This window comes from Pongo abelii, chromosome 6 (assembly GCF_028885655.2).
Source record: "Pongo abelii isolate AG06213 chromosome 6, NHGRI_mPonAbe1-v2.0_pri, whole genome shotgun sequence".
In the NCBI taxonomy this organism is placed as follows: domain Eukaryota; kingdom Metazoa; phylum Chordata; class Mammalia; order Primates; family Hominidae; genus Pongo; species Pongo abelii.
Genome location: NC_071991.2, coordinates 92,127,184 through 92,153,175, shown reverse-complemented (window position 1 = coordinate 92,153,175; position 25,992 = coordinate 92,127,184). Strand labels below are relative to the sequence as shown.

The window sequence follows — 25,992 nt, the reverse complement described above, 5'->3', positions numbered from 1 at the left end:
AAAAGTCAATAAAAAATGCTGCTGAATATTAAATTTCACTTATCAACAAAATTAATGCGGCTTTGCTAAAATCTTAATACCTTAATATTACAAAGGAAATAGATAAATAACATTTATAGGATTTTTAATTAATTAAGCATTAAGTAGAAATAATATATATGAGAAAATACTAAATATTTGTTAATATGTAGCCAAAGTAAAGATTAGTTTTCCCTCAGTAGATTACAAAATGTAAACTCTCTTAGCATTAGCTAACATTTCTGTTTACCTTTTCGGTTTAGGAAATTATTTTTTTAAAAATTATTATTTAGTATTTCTGAAGGTATGTTCTAAAATTTATAATTGATTATTTTTTTCAGAAGAGAAAAAATCATTAAAACATAAGAAGGAATATAGTAGTTACAGTGTTGGGTAAAAGCCAGACCCCTAAAGTACATACTGTATGTTTCCATTTACATGAGTTTCAAGAAAAGGACACAATATAGTGATAAAAGTCAGAATCTCAGTTCTATTTGTGGGGCTAGTGTCTGGAGACTGGCATGAAAGAATCTCTGGAGTTTCCATAAATGTTCTGTATTTTGGCCAGGTGCAGTGGCTCACGCCTGTAATCCCAGCACTTTGGGAGGCCAAGGCAGGCTGATCATGAGGTCAGGAGTTTGAGACGAGCTTGGCCAACATGGGGAAACCCCGTCTCTACTAAAAATACAAAAAATTAGCCGGGCATGGTGGCAGGTGCCTGTGATCCCAGCTACTCAGGAGACTGAGGCAGGAGAATCGCTTGAACCCGGGCAGCAGAGGTTGAAGTGAGCCAACACTGCCTTACTGCACTGCAGCCCGGGCAAGGGAGTGAGACTCCGTCTCAAAAAAAAAGTTCTATATTTTTATTTCAGTAGTGGTTACTTGGATATGTGTGTGTGTGTACATGTGTGAGTTTCAAGTTGTGTAACTCATCAAGTTGTATAAGAATTGTTCACTTAGTCCATGTATTTTGTACTTAATTTTTGAAGCACTTTTTTCTGTATGGGAGTTACATGATCTATTCATTTTTTGTCTGAAAATCTATTAATTGCCCCTGGCTTCTTGTTCTTCATTTCTTCCTTTGGTAATACACTTCCATGTACGTTATGGGTTCAACTCTGCCATCTTTTTTCCTCCCTCCACTCCTTTCATCTTTCTTTCCTCTCTCCTATCTTTTCCTTAACAAATATTTTGGAAAACCTACAATATCCTCAAATATGGTAGGTACTAGGGATTCAAGTGAATTGCTGAAATGGGTATTGTCCTGCTCTCATGGAGATTAAATTCTAGGAAAAGAGTCTTAATAGTTTTCAGAAAACTCAAATAAATTGAGAAATAATAAATTGTGCTAAAGGTAATGTCAGGTTGTGAGCAAGGCAGTAAGTTCACAGATGGTTTTCCTGAATAAGTGAGCATAGGTGGATGAAGAGGGGAGGAAGACACTGGCTGCATAGCATACATGTGGACAGACACTGTGAACAGAGGAAAACATCAATATAAAAGAATAATGTTCCCCCCCACTTCAACTGGCTTCACCAAAACGGTATTCTCTTTGTTTATCTATGGCCTCCATATCAATTATTCCACCTGTATATTTTTCAAACCTAATCTTAACTGACAAGAGTATTAAATCTTATTGTTAGCTTGTCTTAGAATAAGTTACAGGTCTTTTTTCCACTTTTTCAGTATAATCACTAGACTTTCTCATCTATATCTATGACTTCAATGAATAAGTCTTCAAAGATTTGTCCTAATTCTAACTCTAGCCCAGATTTTCCCTTTACGCTCCAGATTTATATATCTACCTGCCTTCTTGATGTCTCCAGGGTATATAAATATATCCAAATTGGAAAAAACATCCTCTCTGCCCCAAATCCCCCCAAATTGACCTAATTACTAGTGTTCCCTATTTTGGTATCACGTCTGTTCTGACACAAAGCCAGAAACCTAAAATTTAACCTGGACATCTCTTTATTCTTTATGTTCCACATCAATATATTTCCATGACCTTTCAGATAACCTCCATTGTTTAGATTGATTAAATGTTTCTCATACCAATTCATATTTCTTATTTTAATTTTCATTATCTTTGTTCATTCTACATTTCCTCCTTTATTGTGCCCCAACACACTTCCCAATAACTTCTCATGGTGCCTGATACATGATAGGGCCTGGCTAGGTACTTTGCAGGGGCTAGGGAATGGGATAGTCATTTCCTTTTAATCATATATAAAGCAGAAAATTTTCACTGAAAACATAGTACATTTATAATATTTCTAATTGAATAAAAGTTTTATATGTTTATTAAGTTCATTTTCATTAAAACTGATTTATTTATACAATTTGACATGTATTCTGTGGAAATGATAGGCCAATGACCCAAATTACATCCGCACAGATATTGTTACTGGGGTAATTGCATTCCATATTTTCTTGTATGTGACGATGTGTTTACTAGTAAAAATGGATATATTCATCTTTGTTTCTCATTTACCTTGTTTAAAAATATAATGTCTGCTATATACCACATTGACTTCTAAATTTATAATTCTTAGCAAGCATCATTAATGCTGCTTAAACCGAAGAATGATCAGAGCACACCTGTCTCAACAAACATCTAAATCCTTAAATACTATATGGTTGCTATTTTATTTCCATAACTTGTATTTCTCAATTGTCTTTATCTCTCATTTATTATTTCTAAAGGTTCTTCATGTAACCTTTGAAACATAGTTAACATGATTGGTCCTGACACTTGGTGTTCTTGAAGAGTTGCTTGTGATTGCAAAGTGTAAAAGTAAGGTGAGTTGTGTATATTTTGTGATTCTCCTTGAAGATTAGATTGTTTTCAAGACAGACTATTAATAGTATAAATACAAAGTTATATAAACTTAGGGAAACACACATGCATGCAGATGTACACATGCACACACACACACACACACACACTCCCTAAAATAACACACTAGAACATATTTTTGAGATACGCATCAGAAGCTTGTAGAGGGCAAAAATTCATTCATCGTGCTTATATAAAGTCAATGCCAACATTTCTAACGATTTAGGTGGCTCTCAGTACTCCTTCCCGTCTTTCCCATCATAACACCCTTTTCCTCATTTACAGGTGGACTTGATGGTTTGCTTGGTTTCCTCCAAGGATGTCACACCTTACGTAAGCCTTTGAAAAACATTGACTACAATTTGTCTTTACCAAATATTACATTAGAATTTGAGGGCTTTTTGATCTTTAACTCATCATGATAACTTTTGCCTCCATATTCCAGAAAATGTAAACAGTATTTTGAAAATTTGACCATCCATATGGCAAAGGATTCATAACCAGAATATATAAGGAGCTTAAAACATTCAATAGGAAAAAAAATCAAATAATCAAATTCAAAAATGGATAAAGATCTGAATAGATATTTTTCAAAAGAAGATATAAAAATGGTAAACGTGTATATGAAAAAGTACTCAACATTATTAGTCATCAGATAAACAAAAATCAAAACTAAAATAGGATATCATCTCACTCTAGTTAAAATGGCTATCCAAAAAGCAGATAATAAAAAATGTCAGCAAGGATGTGGAGTAAAGGGAACCCTTGTACACTGTTGATGGGAATGTAAATTAGTACAGCCACTATGGAGTATAACATTATGGAGGTTCCTCAAAAAACTAAAAATAGAACTACTGTATGATCCAACAATCCCACTGCGAGGTATATACCTGAAAGAAAGGAAATCAGTATATCAAAGGGATATCTGCATTCCCATGTTTATTGCAGCACTATTCATAATAGCTAAGGTTTGGAATCAACCTAATTGCTCATCAGCAGATGAATGGATAAATAAAATGTAGTATATATACACAATGTACTATGCAGCCATAAGAAAAAAAAAAAAAAGGTGAGATCCTGTCATTTGCAACAACATGGATGGAACTGGAGGACCTTTTGTTAAGTGAAATAAGCCAGGCACAGAAAGACAAACTTTGCATGTTTTTACTCACTTGTAGGAGCTAAAAATTAAAACAATTGAGATAAAGAGTTAAAGAGTTGAATGACAGTTACCAGAGGCTGGAAAGGTTAGTGGAAAGTGGGAGAAGTGGGGATGGTTAATTGGTACACAAATATAGTTAGATGATATGAATAAGATCTTGTATTTAATAGCACAACACGGTGATTATGGTCAAATGTAGTTTATGATAGTTTTAAAAATAACAAAAAGAGTATAATTGGAATGTTTATATCACAAAGAAAGGATAAATGCTTGAGGTCATAGATACCCCATTTACCTTGATGTGGTTATTACACATTGTATGTTGGTATCAAAATATCTCATGTACCCCATGAGTATATGCACCTACTATGTACCCATAAAAATAAAAATAAAAATAAAATAAAAATGAAAATTTGGCAAAATTTTTAAAGTAGAACTATTTCTAAAATGAAGCAATAAACTATTTGCCCATATAGTCAGTATAGTGAGGGCCAAGACTGAATATGAACTGTGAGGCATCTTAAGGGCCATGGAATGTCTCAGGTATTTGATTATGTAACATGGATATAGTGTAGGGGAAAAGAAAGATACAGTTTCTTAACAATATACTGTTGTATTCCAAAAAATTCCAGGACTATCAGAAAGTAAGTAGATTGGAGTTAGATGGCCACATCAGTTATTAATAATTCATTACATCCACAACTATTTATTGAGATCAAATAAAGAAACTGATCTGTCATGTATGAAAAGGTATGAATAAGAATGTTTGGATTGGCAAAGATAAGTATCATATTAATCTATACTAACTATTTACAGTCACCCCTTGGTATCCATGAGGGATTGGTTCAGGACTTCCAAGGATAACAAAGTCCACAGAAGCTCAAGTCACAGATGTAAAATGGCATAACATTTGCATACAACTTATGCACATTCTCCCATATATTTTAAATAATCACTACTTATAATACTCAATATAATGTAAATGTTACGTAAATAGTTTTTACATCATATTGTTTAAAAAATGTCTGTGCAAGAAAAATGTCTGTGCAAGTTCAGTGCAGACACAACCATCCAATTTTTTGGTCCTTAAGTATTTTTGATTCATGATCGGTTGAATCCTTGGATGCAGAACCCATGGATATGGAGGGCTACTGTACTCTCTCTATATATTTTATATATTCATATATCATAAATATGTATACCCATACACACACATCTTCCTTTCTCTTTTATTATAATAGAGGTTTTTTTGAAATTGGGTTATTAATTTTAATGTTTCTCAGAATATCCTGAAATAAAAAAAGAATGTGATCCAGAAATAACAAATTTTAACATAAGGGACTCTGCTCTATGAAATAAATTATTTTGGGGTATACTTTCCAGATGCATAGTCTATTTTTGTGATCATAAATACCATATTTTATATAGCAGATATAAAGGTTCAGATGGGTAAAGCATAGTTCAATGTCTATGAGTAAATTAATACAAAATATGAAGAAAAAGTGTTTCATTTTCTTTGTCATATTAAAACAGGCACAGACATGCCATGCTATTTACAGAATCTGAAATCAAATTCTCAAATTTTCCTTTTATTCCGTAGTATATTTTGGGGAGAGAATAAAGAAGCATTGGATAATCACAACATTAAAATATGGTAAAACATGGAATCTAACATAAAAAGTAATTTTGTCCATGAGCTTTTAGGTTTGCATTTTTTGTTGATTTTATCTTCTTTTTAAACTGTATGTTACATTACAAATACTGAAATTGCATCATTAAATCACATTTTTTCTTCTTTTATATGTCAGTTACCTATTGAGAACAGATGTTATCTCTACACATTAATGCTTACTCTGAAGTCACATACTGTAAGCTTAATGTACTGAAAAAAGAAATAAAAATGTCATCATATTTTAGCTGAAAATAAAATTTCATCAAAATGATATTATAAACATTTAAAATTAAAGCAAAAAATATAATGACCTAATAACACATCTACAGATTTTTTGGACATTAAGAGATATACTAAAAAGAATTGACAATGTATTTCCCTCAGTATGAAATCTCTGCTTATTATCTGCTTGATCTACACAGTTAAGACAAATCAGACCAAATTTCTGTTTAACTCAAGTGATGTTAGTTTTAAAGTGGTAAAATGGCTCTGCATTTACTCTTAATAAAAAAAGTCTTATTTTCTTTTTTACACAACAGATACGGTGTTTTCAAATAAATTTTACTAGTAATTGTAAGATGGTATGAATCTGTATAATTTTTACCCATTCAATTTTTACTTCTCCTTCCATTTATTTTCCTATACCCTCATTCCCTTAAGTTGCAAGCATTTTGAATAGCTTATTTTAGGAGAATTTTCAAAAGAAAAAAATATGTAGTTAAATAACAGTAAATAAGTGCTCTACTTTATGTTAAGTCATATGCACAATGGGTTTTATTCTGCCAAACATGGATAGAGAAAAAAATAGTACTGCAGAAATTTTTCTGCCTTTGGGGTGGAGGAAAGTACCTATTCTGTCAATTATTTCATTTTTTTTCATGATGGTCCAAGAAAGAAGAATTTAATGCTTTTTTAGATATGAATTACAAATGTCATATTTTCTGAGTCCATGTGTTATGTATGCCCCACACACAGAACAAATAGTTGTATAATTGGTGTTTTTAGGAACATGGAAGAGATAAGTATACTTAAGTCACTAAATTCGGGTCATTTCTACAAAAACGATATAAAAATATGGTATCATTCTTCATATTATAATAGATTTTATTCGCCCAACTAAGTCATAAAATCAGTTTTTCTCCTATTTCAACTTCTTTAGAATGGAATACAGCATCTGCATACCAGACCTTCATGACTGGATGAGAACACAGATTATTTCCAGTTAGGATTCTCTGGGAAATTAAGTATACAGAATGGAATTCTCTAAATCAGAATGTTCATAATATGAGAGTAAAAACTGCTTTGACCAGAAACCAAGTCCCTAGTGTTTCACAAGTTTAGTTTAACAAAAACAAAGCTGCTTTTGAAATCCTGAGCTCTGCTCAATTTCTTAGCTGTTTTGTAGCATACTATGATTTCATTCATTCAATAAACTAGAAATGAAGGCCATATTAAAGTACAGATATACCTTTTCTCTGACCAAAATACATGTTCCTCTTCTAAGCCTTGGACTATTACTGTGATTTTGTATTACTTACAATAATACATCTATAACATATTATAGACCCACTGAGTCTTTAGTTACGTAGGAAAAATTCATCATCAACACAGGAAATTCACAAACACATAATTGTATCCTTTAGTAAAATATCAACTGCACAGAGAAAGAAGAGTGCATTTCTTAAGGTCTAAATTTACATAACTAACATTGACAAGAGTGAGAAGAGGTTGATACTGTAGTAATGGGATAATCAGAACCTACATAACTCTTTTACAAAAAATCCCCTAATTTATCAACTCAACAACTAACTTCTATATTACTCTCATCAGTAATTTCTCAGTCTAATCTATTTTTATAATCTGATCAAGGGCCCACATCATATTGTTCCCACTTGGAAAAAATTATGTTTGCTCAATTCAGACAATCAAACCTAAGGAGAAAACTGAAGGAAATTAAAAAATATATAAGCCCAAGTTAATGTTGTAATAAAAGACCAAGAAGAAAAGATCTATTTGTAAGTGCTTGAGAATGTAATTTCTTAACACATATTCTTGGCCAATAAAATGTGAATGAACATGTTGATCTGATGAGCCCATGGCCTTCATAATGCTATTTTTGGAAATAAATGGAAATATCATATACTGAAAGGAAATATCTTGGAACAATTCTCCAGAAACTGCTTTAACAAGAAATAGAAACGTTATACTAATCTTTGCTACATGTCTAACTCTTGAATTGTATTTTACAGACTTCATTTATCCATCATGCACAACAAATAGTACAGATATTTGAATATTAAAAGTATTGTTTTCCTTCTGAAAATTATTTTAGTGTTTTATTTTGAAAATTATTTTGAAAATTTTTGGAAAATTACTTTAATGGGTAGGGATTTGGATTATATTAATATTATAGTACATGCAACACACTGATTTTAATTTTCCCTTATTAAAAGGTAATTTAGCGGTTATGACAGCTAATTATTTATTATAACTCAATGCAAATTAATTTTACTTCTTTTAAAGTATATCCAATAATGAAATCCAAAATTACACTTCATTAACTCATTCTAATTTCAAAAGTATAAATAGCACTCTACTTTTTAACATATTGTATATTATAAGAAAATGGTGTGGACCTTACAAGTCAAATTTACCTACATATTTAAGTATAAAAGATTCTGAAATTTGTTTCTTTAATTATAAGCAGTGATTTAGTAGCGGCCTATCAAATAAACAGAAGTTGAATTCCATGAAGTAAAACTGAATCATTATGAAATCCAAAGCTTTACAATATGCATTTTAGTAAGAAAATATGCAGTTTGAAAAGCCTGTGATATTTTTGTTTTTTTGATATAAAGTAAACTTGGTACATGCTAGGAAGTCTATAAAAGGATTTCAATTAGGTCATTAAGTTTTGACAATTAATTTTGAATTGTTCTCCATTTAAGTAAATATAAATATACCTCCATTTAAGTAAATATGAATATAAATACAGAAAAAAATTACAATATTATGAATCGTAGTTTAAAAATGATAAAATAATTTAGTTTTGATAAGCCTGTACAATGATATTTAAGTTTTTACTATTTTGAAAATATGCTAGGTTCTAAAATTCCACTTATACATGATGTGCTGCAAGTTAAAAAAAAGTTGCTAGGCAACCTTTAATGACCACACAAAGCAGCTATAGTATCAATATTGATTAAGTCCATCTGAGCACCACACACACTAAATAATTTGGCACCTTTTTCTCTAATTTATGTTGATAAACTAATTTCTTTTTTTTCTATTTTTATATATATATTTTTATTATAATTTAAGTTCTAGTGTACATGTGCACAACATGCAGGTTTGTTACATATGTATACATGTGCCATGTTGGTGTGCTGTACCCATTAACTTGTCATTTACATTAGGTATATCTCCTAATGCTATCCCTCCCTACTCCCCCCACCCCACAACAGGCCCTGGCATGTGATGTTCCCCTTCCTGTGTCCAGGTGTTCTCATCGCTCAGTTTCCAACTATGAGTGAGAACATGCGGTGTTTGATTTTCTGTCCTTGCCGTAGTTTGCTGAGAATGATGGTTTCCAGCTTCATCCATGTCCCTACAAGGGACATGAACTCATCCTTTTTTGTGGCTGCATAGTATTCCATGGTGTATATGTGCCACATTTTCTTAATCCAGACTATCATTGTTGGACATTTGGGTTGGTCCCAAGTCTTTGCTATTGTGAATAGTGCAGCAATAAACATACGTGTGCATATGTCTTTATAGCAGCATGATTTATAATCCTTTGGGTATATACCCAGTAATGGGATGGCTGGGTCAAATGGTATTTCTAGTTCTAGATCCCTGAGGAATTGCCACACTGTCTTCCACAATGGTTGAACTAGTTTACAGTCCCATCAACAGTGTAAAAGAGTTCCTATTTCTCCACATCCTCTCCAGCACCTGTTGTTTCCTGACTTTTTAATGATCGCCATTCTAACTGGTGTGAGATGGTATCTCATTGTGGTTTTGATTTGCATTTCTCTGATGGCCAGTGACGATGAGCATTTTTTCACGTGTCTGTTTTCTTTTGAGAAGTGTCTGTTCATATCCTTCCCCCACTTGTTGATGGGGTTGTTTGTTGTTTTCTTGTAAATTTGTTTGAGTTCATTGTAGATTCTGGATATTAGCCCTTTGTCAGATGAGTAGGTTGCAAAAATTTTTTCCCATTCTGTAGGTTGCCTGTTCACTCTGATGGTAGTTTCTTTTGCTGTGCAGAAGCTCTTTAGTTTAATTAGATCCCATTTGTCAATTTTGGCTTTTGTTGCCATTGCTTTTGGTGTTTTAGACATGAAGTCCTTGCCCATGCATATGTCTTGAATGGTATTGCCTAGGTTTTCTTCTAGGGTTTTTATGGTTTTTGGTCTAACATTTAAGTCTTTAATCCATCTTGAATTAATTTTTGTATAAGGTGTAAGGAAGGGATCCAGTTTCAGCTTTCTACATATGGCTAGCCAGTTTTCCCAGCACCATTTATTAAATAGGGAATCCTTTCCCCATTTCTTGTTTTTGTCAGGTTTGTCAAAGATCAGATAGTTGTAGATGTGTGGTACTATTTCTGAGGGCTCTGTTCTGTTCCATTGGTCTATATCTCTGTTTTGGTACCAGTACTGTGCTGTTTTGGTTACTGTAGCCTTGTAGTATAGTTTGAAGTCAGGTAGCATGATGCCTCCAGCTTTGTTCTTTTGGCTTAGGATTGACTTGGCAATGCGGGCTCTTTTTTGGTTGCATATGAACTTTCAAGTAGTTTTTTCCAATTCTGTGAAGAAAGTCATTGGTAGCTTGATGGGGATGGCATTGAATCTACAAATTACCTTGGGCAGTATGGCCATTTTCACAATATTGATTCTTCCTATCCATGAGCATGGAATGTTCTTCCATTTGTTTGTGTCCTCTTTTATTTCATTGAGCAGTGGTTTGTAGTTCTCCTTGAAGAGGTCCTTCACATCCCTTGTAAGTTGGATTCCTAGGTATTTTATTCTCTTCGAAGCAATTGTGAATGGGAGTCCACTCATGATTCGGCTCTCTGTTTGTCTGTTATTGGTGTATAAGAATGCTTGTGATTTTTGCACATTGATTTTGTATCCTGAGACTTTGCTGAAGTTGCTTATCAGCTTAAGGAGATTTTGGGCTGAGACGATGGGGTTTTCTAGATATACAACCGTGTCACCTGCAAACAGAGACAATTTGACTTCCTCTTTTCCTAATTGAATACACTTTATTTCTTTCTCCTGCCTCATTGACCTGGCCAGAACTTCCAACACTATGTTGAATAGGAGTGCTGAGAGAGGGCATCCTTGTCTTGTGCCAGTTTTCAAAGGGAATGCTTCCCGTTATTGCACATTCAGTATGATATTGGCTGTGGGTTTGTCATAGATAGCTCTTATTATTTTGAGATACGTCCCATCAATACTTAATTTATTGAGAGTTTTTAGCATGAAGGGCTGTTGAATTTTGTAGAAGGTCTTTTCTGCATCTATTGAGATAATCATGTGTTTTTTGTCTTTGGTTCTGTTTATATGCTGGATTATGTTTACTGATTTGTGTATGTTGAACTAGCCTTGAATCCCAGGGATGAAGCCCACTTGATCATGGTGGATAAGCTTCTTGATGTGCTGCTGGATTCGGTTTGCCAGTATTTTATTGAGGATTTTTGCATCGATGTTCATCAGGGATATTGGTCTAAAATTCTCTATTTTTGTTGTGTCTCTCCCAGGCTTTGGTAACAGGATGATGCTGGCCTCATAAAATGAGTTAGGGAGGATTCCTACTTTTTCTATTGATTGGAATAGTTTCAGAAGGAATGGTACCAGCTCCTCCCTGTACCTCAGGTAGACTTCAGCTGTGAATCCGTCTGGTCCTGGACTTTTTTTGGTTGGTAAGCTATTAATTATTGCCTCAGTTTCAGAGCCTGTTATTGGTCTATTCAGAGATTCAACTTCTTCCTGGTTTAGTCTTGGGAGGGTGTATGTGTGGAGGAATTTATCCATTTCTTCTAGATTTTCTAGTTTATTTGCATAGAGATGTTTGTAGTGTTCTCTGATGGTAGTTTGTATTTCTGTGGAATCGGTGGTGATATCCCCTTTATCATTTTTTATTGCGTCTATTTGATTCTTCTCTCTTTTCTTTTTTATTAGTCTGGCTAGCTGTCTGTCAATTTTGTTGATCTTTTCAAAAAACCAGCTCCTGGATTCATTGATTTTTTAAGGGGTTTTTTTGTGTCTCTATCTCCTTCACTTCTGCTCTGATCTTAGTTATTTCTTGCCTTCTGCTAGCTTTTGAATGTGTTTGCTCTTGCTTCTCTAGTTCTTTTAATTGTGATGTTAGGGTGTCAATTTTAGATCTTTCCTGCTTTCTCTTGTGGGCATCTAGTGCTATAAATTTCCCCCTACACACTGCTTTAAATGTGTCCCAGAGATTCTGGTATGTTCTGTCTTTGTTCTGGTTGATTTCAAGGAACATCTCTATTTCTGCCTTCATTTTGTTATGTACCCTGTCATTCAGGAGCAGGTTGTTCAGTTTCCATGTAGTTGAGTGGTTTTGAGTGAGTTTGTTAATCCTGAGTTCTAGTTTGATTGCACTGTGGTCTGAGAGACAGTTTGTTAAACTAATTTCTAAACAGACAAACAACTTCAAAATCCTTGCTTTGCTGGATCTGGAAGGTGTTACATTTAAGCAGATTATAGTTTTAAAAGTATTAGCACATTTTTTACTTACCCAAAGCCTTGCAGCATGTCAAGATGAGTCTAGAATACAATCTATTATACAGGTTGCTTCTCATGTGCAGAGTATTCTTAAATTAGCTCAGTGTCAAAGCAGAATAGAGTAAACCATACATTTTGGCCAGCTATCCCTACTAACAGCAATTTTGTAAAATCCACTTTTTAAAAAAAAATTTTTTTTGAGATAGTGTCTCTCTGTGTCACCCAGGCTGGAGTTCAATGGCATGATCTTGGCTCACTGCAACCTCTGCCCCCCCAGGTTCAAGTGCAGAGTCTACAAATTTAAACAACACTCTACAAATCTACTTTCAGGAATTAAAATTAAACTTAAAAATAAAAATGTACAGCTAAAAATGTTATTTTAAAAACTATGTTATCAAGAATTCAAAATTAGTTTAATATGCAATTTTCCATTTTTTTCTGTTGAATACTTGAAAATGTTTTACAACTTCAAATGCTTACTATAAATTTTATTGTGAGAAAGAAGATTTTAACAGACTTCATTGACTTTGGGAAAAATAAGCTAGTTTTCACAACTTCCAGAAGGGAACAATGGCTGAGTTTCACTGGAGATTCTGATCCAAAGATGAGAGAGCCAAACCAGGAACATGTTCTCATGAAGTGCTGAGCATGTTTCTAAGAAGAACAGCTAATAAACTTCAATAACTTTTAAGATTTGTAAGGCATATTGAAGGGAAGAAATGATGCAAAATAGAAACCAGTTATTATAATATTCCTGAACAAGGGAAAGAAATAAATAAAGGAAAAATAAGAAAACTGAAATAAAAATGGAAAACGGAAAGCTATTTCAAGGTAGAGGAAATTCTACTACTCAGTTATGGAGCAATGTTTATAATGCAAATAAATATATCTATCCTTACCGAGCATGGGAGTTAGATTTTCTAAATATGCAGCAATATTCTATTGAAAGAAAATGGATAGATTGACACCATTAGGGAGAACGAGTAATATAAAATAAGAGTCAAGGGAAGACTCTTAATTACTAATGATACCCTAATTACAATGAATCTTATGACATAGACAAGGAACTTAAGCCTTCTGGAAAAGTACATTGAACAAGGGGAATTTTAAAAAGTCTATTGCTAATTCATATAAATGCTAATGACATAATCAAAAGGGTCAGAGAAGCATCTTTACAGGTAGGCCAGGGAAGTTAACTGAAGGACTCTGTAGAGGAGACGGTGTCCTTCATTTTCACTACTTCCTGTGTAAAGGATCCTAGAAGACAGAACTGCAGGGTGAACTCGGCTCTAGGCTCTCTCTTATTCTATTTCTATGATAGTTTTATGAATTCTTGAAAACAGATTATAGCTTTCAGTTGTTTCTCTTTGGTTTTTAAAATTACTCTAAGTATAGATATTAATGTTGCTCATATAGTTTTGTATGGTATATTTAGTGGTTAAGAAAGAGAGGTCTGAAGACAATCTCTCTAAGATAAACAGTCTTCCTTCATGACTAAATAATTGGATGACCTTGGCCAGTCGTGGTGGCTCACAACTGTTGTAAACTTGAGAACAGGAGTTTGAGACCAACCTGGGCAATGTACTGAGACCCCCATGCTAAATAAATAAATAAATAAATAACCTTCAATAAATTCTTAATTTCTCCCAGATTCAGTTGCCATATTTATAAAGTAGCAAAAATAACAGTAACAACATCACAGTGGTGTTGAGATAACTAAAGGTAATAATTCTCAATATCAACCATAAAATAAATGTTCAATGATTGTTAATTTTATTATCATTATTCAGGGTTTTTATAGTTTCATCATCAATATTGGAAGACATTTTTGGAAACTTGTTCTAAAAACATCAGAGAGATTCAGCACACTATTTGCTAGAGCTGAATAAAAATGAATGATGGTGAACAAAGGCAAATATGTCGCTGTGGAATCATTATTGTACTTTGTAATCTTATCCTTCAATTATGGCTTCTTGTAAAAGTTTACAACTTTAAGTTTGATATGGTTCAGAACATATGAAATCCCTTTCTATATTTATAGTAGAATAAGTATTGTTAATTATTCGTGTTTGCATAATTACATGGAACTCTAGCATTTTTACTGATAATTTTATGGTAACATCCATTTTCTAATGTTAAGGATGTATGTAAGATTATGGGAAGGCAGAATAAAGATAAAAATGTAATTCAAATAATAAACACAAAATAATTGTCATAACATATAGGACTATGGGCTACTCCAGAGTAGGACCGAGAAGACTCTATCTAGAGCCCTGCTCTATGTCTGCAAAAAGCAGTGTTCATCCATTGATTCAAGTTTGGAAATATGCTACAGATCTAATGATGAAGAAAAAATGGGGAAGTTACAAAGTAAACAGCAGTGTGGGAGTACATTACTGTACAATTAGCTAGAGCAGGAAATAGATGATATGCCCTGACCCAGATCACCATGCTGCCTCAGAAGCTAAAGTAGCAAGGGAAGAGTTAGTCTACGGACATCTGCTGAAATTCTCTTTTAGCAAAATCACATCATCTGACAAATTCCTGATACACCTTACTGAAAATTCTATCCATCAAAGATAAAGGAAATGAATTATTTGGGGAACAGCTATTCTGGACCTAATTCCAAACCAACAAAGAACTGATTCATTAAGTGAGAGAAATAGAAATCCTGAGAGAAAACAGTTCAGTGATCTAAAGTTTCATGACAGTTCAGGAGATAGAGACTAGATTGTCACTGCTTTTTCACTCTCGGACATTCGAAAATACATACCCAGGTGCCTTTGCCTTAAAGGCAAGTGCTGATTATTTTTGGTGCATGTTCTTTCAATTTTTCACCCCAGTTCTTTAAAAACAAAAGTTTTAACAGCTTTCTTTAGATCTATATCTATCTATAAAATATCTATACACATTTAATTGACCTAAGATTTTTAATTTTGTATTTTTTGCCTTCAATTTTATAACACAAACATGTTTCCACTTAATTATGTGGAATTGGCCTATTGTGAACGGCTTCAGTACAATAAACTTTATGGTTTAGACAAATTGTGATTGTAACTTTCACAACTATTCTGCTCCTCTTCTATAGCAGCTGTGCTGTTTTTGTAATATTGTTATTAATTCCAGCTCCCTGTATAGTCCTGATTGGTCTAGGCCAATCTTTCTCATAGTGTGATCTAGGTAACTCTAAGCTTCCTTAAGAACGTTTCAGGGGCTCTGCAAGGTCAACATTACTTTTAAAATAATATTAGGATATAAGCTGTTTCTTCCCCTCTCATTCTCTGGTGAGTGTACTGTGCAGTTTTCCAGAGGCTGCAGATGAGTGCCATCACCACAGATTGAAAGCAGATGCAGGTATGAGAACCCCTCTATTTAGCCAGATGTTATGGAGATGTTCAAAAATAATGAAACAATGGTACTTGCTCACTAATTCATTTTGTTTTGAAAATATATCTTCATTAAAATATGCATTGGTTAACACAAGATTTATTTATTATAGTTGTTAAATGACATAATAAATATATATTATAAAATATCTGTTTTAATTTCCAGTACAGTAAATACTGATAAACATAAACAAAACCTTTTAGGGTCCTCAGTGATTTTTTAAGAATGTAACTAGATTCTGAAACCAATAAGTTTCATATATTGACATAATCCTTTGTCATATTCCCTTAAAACAGTCCCTGAAAACATCTTGTACATTGGCCTTAAAGAAAGAAAATACAGAGACATGAATATATAAAATTATTTTTTCAAATAAAACTGTCAATTCTGTGTTATTAAATATTTACTTCTTAATTCCATTTCATTATTCAAGCTTAGAAATCCATCACCCTTTTGGATTACAGCTGTATTTATTTTTTTTTTAGAATTTAAAAAATCATTTGAATTTTTACATTTAATTATTTCAGCCACAAAAAGTATATTGTTATATTGCACAATAAACTAAATATTTATTACCCAGAATGTATTTTGTTATGTGACATGGGAACCTAAGCATTTATTGTACTTCCAAATAGCAAAAAACAATTTTATACTTGCATTACCATGCTGTCACTTTATTTCAGTTAATTATAGATTGGAGGTAAAATTTATTTTACAAGAAAAGGGGAAAAGTAACCAAAAGTAACATTTGGAACTAAAAGAAGTTAGTAAATTCAGAATAAACTGTGCAGGTCAAGCAGGCCCTGAGGCCATAGAGAGACTGAGGAGTGAGAGAAAAAAGAACAAGAGAAAAAAAAAAAAAAGAGGTGGAACTGCAGAATTGTTTGCATTCTTGTAACCACAAGAATGAGAGCAGTTAAAAACACAGAATGCATCTGACCAAATAAAGCTACAATTCTTGATCAAAGCTGCATGGTGCATTAACTCTATTCCCAGCTGCCCAGCAATAGGACCCTGCCTTACCATTACCTTGTGGTTATGGCACTACAGAGGGAATAAAAAAAATATGAAAATTAAATAATAATCATTAGGAATAGTAATATAGGAGATAGAGTCAATTCAATCCTGTAGGGAGAATTGAGGGGTGTTTGGGTGGGGTTTATGCCACAGGAAAATAAATGATGTTGTGACAAGGAGAAATAGTTACAAAAGCCTACGTGCCAGAGAGAACATTATCTTACCCAGTTTACTCAAGTACTCATGTTTGGAAAGGAATATCATATATATTAAAAGTTTGGAACCAATAAAAGATGTTCTTTTGGTGCCTTTATGGTTCAGAATAGTCTAGGTATAAGTGCTTTGTTTGAGCTCTCTCTCTGCATTTATTTTATAATGCCCACTCTATACTTGAAATAGAGGCTGAAAGCGTATTACTTGTTCAGTGTCACAGAGCTCATAGGTATTGAATGCAGGATTCAAACCCTCATCTCTCTTTGTCTCCAAAATTAATTCCCTAAGTGAGTTCTTCACTTTTGAGAAGAATTCTTTCTCAAAGTAAATATGACTGTATCTCATACTGTATTATTATTATTTTTTCCACTGATCTGCTTGTATAAACTGGTAACCACATTTTTAGTATGCTGACTTCTAGTTATTTATTATTCATCATATTAACACTTTTATATTCTTACTTTTTTTTGCTGCAACAACTTCAAAATCACGCTGTTAGTCTTAAGTGAATTTTTACATTTAACGTATTTCTATTTACAACAAAATCTAGACACAATCTGATATTGAGAAATGCATGAACATCACAAGATAATTATTCTAAAAGATTGTGAATAGATAACACATCTACAATAAGTAACATGAGTTTAACTAATAGTTAAATATTTTATCTTGAGTAAGTTAAATTATAATATTTAAATTATATCATAATTTACATTTGAGTAATTATAACATGGTTATGAAAACATAAACTAAAAAAAGTGGAGACACTACTCTTTAACTAAATGATTTAAATATCACATTTGTCAATAAGGAAAAACAAAGGCGTTTGTACTACCTCTGAAAAGCTTGCACTGAACCGGTCACAGACAGACACATCATTATTTTTATAAAAGACTCTTGACCTGTCTATATGTCAAAGACCTTCTTCTCCATTAATTTTTTACTTCACTTTACCCCCTATGATTTAATTTTATGTTAGCCAACATAGTACACTTGCTTCAGAAATGAAAACTTACATCATCGTATATTTACTGTGAACCTAGTAGTAGGTTCCACAGACCTGAATTAGGCCCGCGAATACATTTTCAACTAAAGCAGAAATATATCATCCCATTATAAAGGTGACAGTGTAGTGGAGAAACTAAAGCATTAAATAAATAATTACAATTGTAATAAGTGGTACAGTAATATAATATTAAAATGGTAAATTATGATGACATGATCAGTATTCATTTACTAAAACAGTAAATTACTCCTTTTATCAATCTGCTATAATCAAGTTTCTAAGCAAACCACTGTAGTGGAAAATGGATTCTTGCTATCTAATTCTCACTTCATCCTCTGTGACTCCGTGCTACACTCAAGCATACTACAACCATACTTTACACTCAATCAAGCAAGAACGTGGAACACATACTCTTTCTGCCTTAATAGGTGAGCACTCCAAGGCAGAATTACTTAAGTCTCCCCAAGAGATTCACTTGGTTCATCCATAAACAACAACTGAGAAAAGGCCTTTCTGTGCAATAAAAATCCACATGTCATTTTCTGAGGTATTTTAAAGTGATAAGCATACTAGCGGTAAATTGCTATTCCAACACTAACCATATAAAAAAGATAATTCAAATCTAGCTACTTGATTATGCAGGATGTTTTTTCTTGTGCTCTCACTTGATTCTATAGGCAGATACCTGAGAGTTTGTTCAGCAATTCAATGTTCTAAAAAATTTGCATACACTAAAATGCCTTTAATCTTAAAAAAAAAAACTTAATTTTTGAATAAATTGAGGTGCAGAGATTTTAAGCAACATGTTCAGGGGCTTGACCATTTATATATGACATATGTCTATGAATCTGATTCATAGACAGTTCAATTAATGTCCTCAAGTAAGGGTCAGCAAGGCCCCTCTAGGAACTGGGGCTAGAGTAGAAGTAAGAAAGACATTTTCTAATAAAAAATAAATGTATAGGTGAGATGTGGAATTATCAATTGTGAATATATGTCCGCAATGTAGTTTAATTACTTAATTTTTCATCTTAAAGAAAGAAGCAAACAAATGCTACTTGATTTAATTCAGGTTATATGCCATTGCCTTAAAAGGAAGTATTGTTAAAGTAGGCCAGTGGATCCTCAAAAATAATCTACATAATTTGTTTATGTCTTTAAGAATCCTAAATATATTTAAAGAGCTAATGTATGTGCATATTTAAAATACCCCTTCTTAAGAAAAAAATCGCCAAACAATAGTTTTGCCAAATGTTTCTCTTGATTTTCAAAGGACAGATTTGCTACAGATGATCAGAAAAGATGGTGATCTAGTATAGCTCCACACAGCTCTTCCAGTTACTTCAGAGAAAGAAGACTGGATGTGAGTTGAGGCTTAACAAGAGCCTAAGATTTTGATAGGACTTGCAGAGGGAAAACATTTCAGACAGGAATAATGGAATGAAAAAGGCAGATAGGTGAGAAAGCAAGACTTGCATTAGGAATAATGAGTAGACCTATATATATAGGTAGAGGCAGATCCGGTTGAAAATAAAGATGGAAATGAAACTATGAAAAAATCTCAAAAAGTAAGCTAAAGAAACTGCATTGAATTCTTTGGAGTGTCATAAAATTTCCCTTAGTCAAATCTACAATTCTGTTTATTTAAAAGAATCTTGAAGAAATCTTAGGTTTATAAAATGTTGGACTTTCTGATGAACACATTCAGTAAATACAAAATAATTTTATAAATATTCTATGCTACTTACTAAATATAGAAACATCACAAAAGTAGAAGTAATGCTTTCAAGGATGTGACTTGAGTACATAAGTGAGCACAATGTAATGTTATAGGTGCTATAGAAATTAAATTTACAACATAAAATATTGAAGCTTACTTATAGATAACCCATGGTATTTCTAAAAATAGGTTATAAGCTTCAAAAATTCTATTTTTCTTTACAACTTTAAAAATGGTCTGCAGATTCATTCACCATAATGTTAGCAAATCTTGCTTAACAAAACAGTGAGCTTCTAAAAAGAACTCAGTTTTTTTAATGAAATTTAATCTTTTATTTTGTATGCAATCCAATAGAAAGTGACCCGCATGTCACAACCACTTATGGATATAAATCATTGTCATTTTTGATGAGTTGTAATTAAAAACATGTTATTTGTCTTTGTAATGAGGTTTACAAGGATAAAGATAATTTTAAAAGCAAGGCAGTTATTTTATGCATCACTTAAAAATTACATCAGTAGGTCAGAATTTTGGTTTGGCTTTATGGTTTTATGTTATTGTTTTAATGTACTGTATAATGTATTTATACAGTACAAATATAGTATATACATATAAACATACTGGCCATATAATGACCAAAGTAAGATAAATTTAAAGCAAAAGATGAACAAAAATAAGCATCTTACCTAAATGACTAATAGTTTCTAACAATTATTATTATAATTAACATATAAAATGCATGTTAATTCTATATAAGTAATATATACAATTTATCTCACCTTGATTATTATATAGCAAGTGTATATGTATACAGATATACATACACACACATATACAATATATAGACGTACATATTCACTATATATATCTAGCATAAATATATATGCAAAAACACATATATAGGTAACAAGTGTAAGATAAATTTACATATAACTTGTATAAATTTGTGTATGCACAAGTCACTGGATTTTATATCAATCATGAATCTTCAGTATAGATTTTCCATCAAATATATATCCAGCCCAAAAACTGAAGATATCACTAGAGCACAATGTTAATTCATCTCATTGGGAATTAGTATATTGATGTTTTCACTGGAAACAATAAACTCATGTTGCCAAAACTGAATCCCAGTGGAAATCAAAAATATAGAGATGGACAGATAAAATACACAAATCTATATCCGGAGTCCAGGCAAAACTTCAAACCGACTTAGAGCCAGACATTTGATGAATTTGGGATGTCTGGAACCTTTCTTATAAATATGTATTTTAATATCCTGTGTTCTGTATGGACTTATCCCTAATACACCAAAGTGCATTATTATCTTTCTTTGGAACCAAGCAGAAGAATCATTTTTAGTCATTCCAAAGTTAATAACGAGCTGTTGAAAGTGACTTTTGGAATTCAACGTACTTTTTTTCCATCAGTTTTGTAACTTCAAGTGACAAGAACAAAGGCAATAATGTTTATTACTATTTCATAAATAGAAACTGAAATGTAGCTTGTTTAAGAGAGTTGCTGTGAAGTGACAGATTTGGTACAAAAGAAGAATCTAGTCTTCAGATGTTTATATTGACCAGTCTTTTTAAGAAATATATTCAACACCCAAATTCTGCAGACCAGAAAAGACAACATATTCCTAATCTAGTTATTTGTAAATGTTAATTCATTCATTCAAAATAGATTAGTTGAGCATCTAGTATATTTCAGGTGAAAATCTAGGTACTGTTTATAAAATGGTGAACAAAACAAAGACTCACAGGTATGCCATTTTAGAAAGAGGTGACAGGTATTAAATATATATGTTATATATAATAAAAATAACATCAAATTGTATTAGTAATTAGTAAATTAATATTTTTATATGAATGAAAATTAGTAATATAAATATTACTAATTTTTTTCAGATAATGGTGAGATAAAATCAACTGAGATGATTCAGAGATGCAGCTAGGTAGAGGCTGGACCTGTTATTTAAAGGACATATAAGCTTTTGTCAAGATGGAAAGTCATACCAAATAGGAAAGGAAGCTGCAAAAACAAAGGTAAGGATGTAGACTGCTTTTGGAATTGTGGATTGAATGAATAGGTTAATCTGATTGAAGCACAAAATTTTAATGGGCATAAGTAGAAAAAAAACTTAAAGAGGTAGAATGGGACCAGATTCTTGAGAACTTGGAATAGCAATTTAGGAACTAGTAACTTATTCTGCAGGCAAAGGAAGCAATTGCTGGTTTTGAGTATAGGCATAAACTGATAAAAGAAATCGTGTTTAAGAATTTATAGGGATTTAATGTGATAATATATGTGAGTCACAATCGATAAACTTTGTTTCCACACTGCACCACGCATGTTTCATAGCTCCAGAGCCTCATTAGAGAATGAGCAATGTGTGTACACATAGGCCAATACCTTATATTTTAGCATAAGTTTCCTTCCAGATTTATATAGTTTAGCAGACACCTCTTAAGATAAAATATAAAATATCTTTGGAAATTATGAATAATTTATAATTTTGTGTAAAAGTTAGATTTGATAAGCCTCAAATGCAATTAAAAAGAAAAGGTTAGGAACATCTTGGTTGCTCTGTTGAATTCCCACTTTAACCATGTGCCAATTCTAGTTTTTCTTATTGTCTCAAAACCATGCCAATTTATAAACATTTACCTTTTCAAGGCATTACATTTAATACACATTATTTTGTTTAGACCTCAAATATACCTTTATAATGTATATTTTTATTCTCATTTTATAGGTAAGGAAATAAAATTAATTCACAGGGATGAAGTTGTAAGATGTAAAGTTTCTTTAGAGACAAAAATAAGGAGACATACAATGGTAATTACATAAAACACAAGTTAATATAGCATGTTCTAAGGCAGAATAAAAGATTCTCAGTTCCCCCAAGTTTCTCCATGCTAACAACAGCTATGGATGAAACTACTAATTTGTTTATTTGAAATAGATTAGTTGAGTATCTAGTATACCATATAGAACATATAACCATATAGAACGTGAGAATGGATGATGGAGGGAGAGGAAGGAGGTAAATAGGTAGGTATATAGATAGGTAATATGTATATCTACCCTATCTAACATATATACATAGATGCACATACATATAGGTTAGAAGCACTGGGTCACATCAGTAGTTATTGACAGAAACTCCTTCCAGTAATATTAGGTTGGTGCAAATAGGTTTACATTGTTTTTTTATTATCTTGTTCCTTCAGAAACTTTTTACAGAATCAGATATGCCTTTCTGTACCAGCACGTTGATGTTTACTAGTGAACAACATATAACATGGTTCAGAGACTTTAATTTATGTCATATAGTATGGGGGAAGTAGACAGTTGAGGCATTTAAAACAATAAAATTGGAACAGTAATCATAATAACATCTAGAATTGGCAATTATCTTTAGTTTCTACCCCGATGCAGAATACTTGAGTTTTTTAAAAAGTAATTTTCTAACACAAAATTTTGTATTTTTATGTAAATTTGAAAGAGCATTTAGGTCTTAATTGTTCAGACTATAGCATCAACTCATAACTAAGATGTAAGAAAATAAAATATTAAATCATGGAACATAATTATATCCATCTCATTACTTACATCAAGACAAGCCCTATATCTCATAGAAGTTGAGAAACAATATTATATATGTTTGAATTTGAAAAAATAAACATCTGATTGGATTTTTCACTTTGCTTTGAGGTTGTTATTTTGAAGACGTTAGCTTTAAGAATATAAAGATGTTAATCTCCTTAAAACTTTTTCGGTTCCACTTAAAGTCAAGATGAAGGGTTTCCTCACACTTACCAGCTAAAGGGCCTCTTCTTGATGAATAATTCCCTTTGTTATGTTAGACTGTCCCATGGATCGTTTTTTTAAATATTCTGGAAAGCAAAGCAAACAATTTATAAAGGTTGAACTTTGACGCAAACTTGAACCTTCTTAGTAAACTGGTTTAATAAACAAAAAAGCACACTTCTGTCCTATTGCCAGCACACTCTTCCATGACACCTTGGAAACATTGCTGATCCCGTCTCTCAGGCATCGTTAACCTCTTTGTTCTCTCATCACTAGGCACTCAGAGCACTATTATCTCCCTCACTTCTTCCCAAATTGGATTCTCAGAGATTATTTCCACTATTTGTGTGTGTAAATTTGGCTCATGTCTTCTCACCCTCTGTTTAGCTGCCTTATCTTTTTAGACAAAATCTGTTCGCCCTCTTAACTGCTTTGGACATTTCCGGCTATCTTCTTTCACACTCTGGGGCTGTGACTTCCTCCTTTAATTTCCGGTTAACTCACTGTGAGTGAGTAATAGTCAACTTAGCATCTGGTTACAGAGCAACCAAGCTATTTTTCTTACAATTACTCTCAAATGCTCTTAAACTTAAAGGCTTAGTGTTTTGGCACAAGTTGAATAGGAATTCTGGATTCTACAGTTTTCATGCTTATGTGACACAGCAGCCACAGATTTGGAGGCCATGGCAAGAGGTTGAGTGGGTGGGTACAATGGTGATTAGTTTAATGAGTCACTCATTGAGAGTTTTAGTGCTGAAAACTGCATTCAGAGAAACACACTAGTGGTTCTTAAAGGACACAGGCAAAATCATTTCATACGTAGAAATCACCTGACCAGAAATTAAAACATCTGCAGCATGCCCTCTCTGTCTCAGGAAATCAAAAAACTTCATAGTACATCATGACCAAATAATTAAAAATATAGGTTAGTTTTTAAGTTTAGAACCAGAATATCTTTTCAAGTAAAAACTCAGTTGCTTTGGTGCTAGCTTGTATTACTGGCACCACTTCTCACTTCCGTCTTATCTCCATGCTTTTTGCCACATGAGTTTGCCATTCTTCCCTCAAAAGGGAACAGCCTATTTCTCCACTATTTGGCTATGAGTTTCATCATGAGACTTGCTTTTGCAAATAGAATGATGTAAAAGTGACAACATGCCAGCTCCAAAAGCTGAGTCCTCAAGATATGTTGTATGTTTCCATTTGTTCTCTTGTCCTTTTGCCATCACCATAAAATTTACATACCTGGGCTAAACCACTGGTTTCAAAAGAATGATGAAAAATATATAGAATGGAGAAGCCCTTGCTAAGTTGCCCCAGCCAAGCCCAGACTAAGTAAGTATCCCCAGTCAACCTGTAGAAACTAGAGTGAGTTCACACATTGGATAACTCCAGTGGACCAAGCTGATGGCTTCTTTAAGGCCACCAAATTTCCTGTAGTTTGTTATTCCATAATAGCTCTTCAATACATGTTGAATAGAATCACTTTTGAAATAAGCACAGAAATCAGTTACCTACAAGCTTGCCCAAATTCCTACTTCATCAGAGTTACATGGACATATTTTCAACTAGGCATCTCTTAGGAAATGTCCGCAACCATTATTAACAAAAAGCGAATAGGGTCAGTAACTTTTTATTATGGACTAAAATAACAGATATTTTCTGAAATAATATGAGATCAGCCTGAGTTACCCCAACGTAAATTTATATTTTTTATCACACAGTAATTTATGAATAAAAGTAATTTATAAAATCATGCCTTTGAAACGTTGGCAAAGCTCTAAATTTGTTCCTGAATTTCCAAATGCAAACAGTACATCACGGTGGTTAAGAACAGAATTGCAATAATACAACCAAGGATATAAGCCCAAATGTGCTATATATATTTGTCCTTGGAAAATAACTAAGATTTTCTGAGCTTCAGATTTTTATTGCAGAGGAAGTTAATAATAATAACATTCAATTTTCATATAATGCATACATAGTACTTTGTCTAGTGTCTGGAAAATAAAAGTGAGTATTAACATTTTCCAAGAAAGTTTAAGTTACACTCATTAACATTAGCATTTACTATTTTGTATTATATTTTTTAACAAGTAGTTGTTGAAAATATGACATGAGATGAGTTTGGCTTTAGGTGACAAGAAGATTAGCAAGGAAGTCTTCAAGTTTGAAGAAGGGGCCCAGCTAAAAGAGTCATTGAAAAAGCATGGTCAAGAAGGCCTGGTCGTGAGATCACGGGAGAGGAATGGATCTCAGGCAGCATCTCATGGGCAGAAGCCCAGAGGAGAAAACAATGTAAACAGAGAATGAAACTCATGCAAACTTTAAGACACTGCATGTCAGTGAGAACAAAAGTTGGTAATTGATTTGTGAAAGCCAGTATG

At 32.7% G+C, this 25,992-nt stretch overlaps 1 protein-coding gene across 2 annotated transcripts in view; it reads right to left on the bottom strand.

Annotated features, from left to right (window-relative positions):
- The window catches only part of SEMA3A (semaphorin 3A), a 518,655-nt gene that overhangs the window by 377,657 nt on the left and 115,006 nt on the right, over positions 1-25,992 (bottom strand). For both annotated transcript variants that reach the window (XM_054559577.2, XM_002818291.6), the window contains exon 2: positions 23,615-23,691. The gene's annotated coding sequence lies outside the window, so the exon portion shown is untranslated. The remainder of the gene's footprint in view (positions 1-23,614; positions 23,692-25,992) is intronic.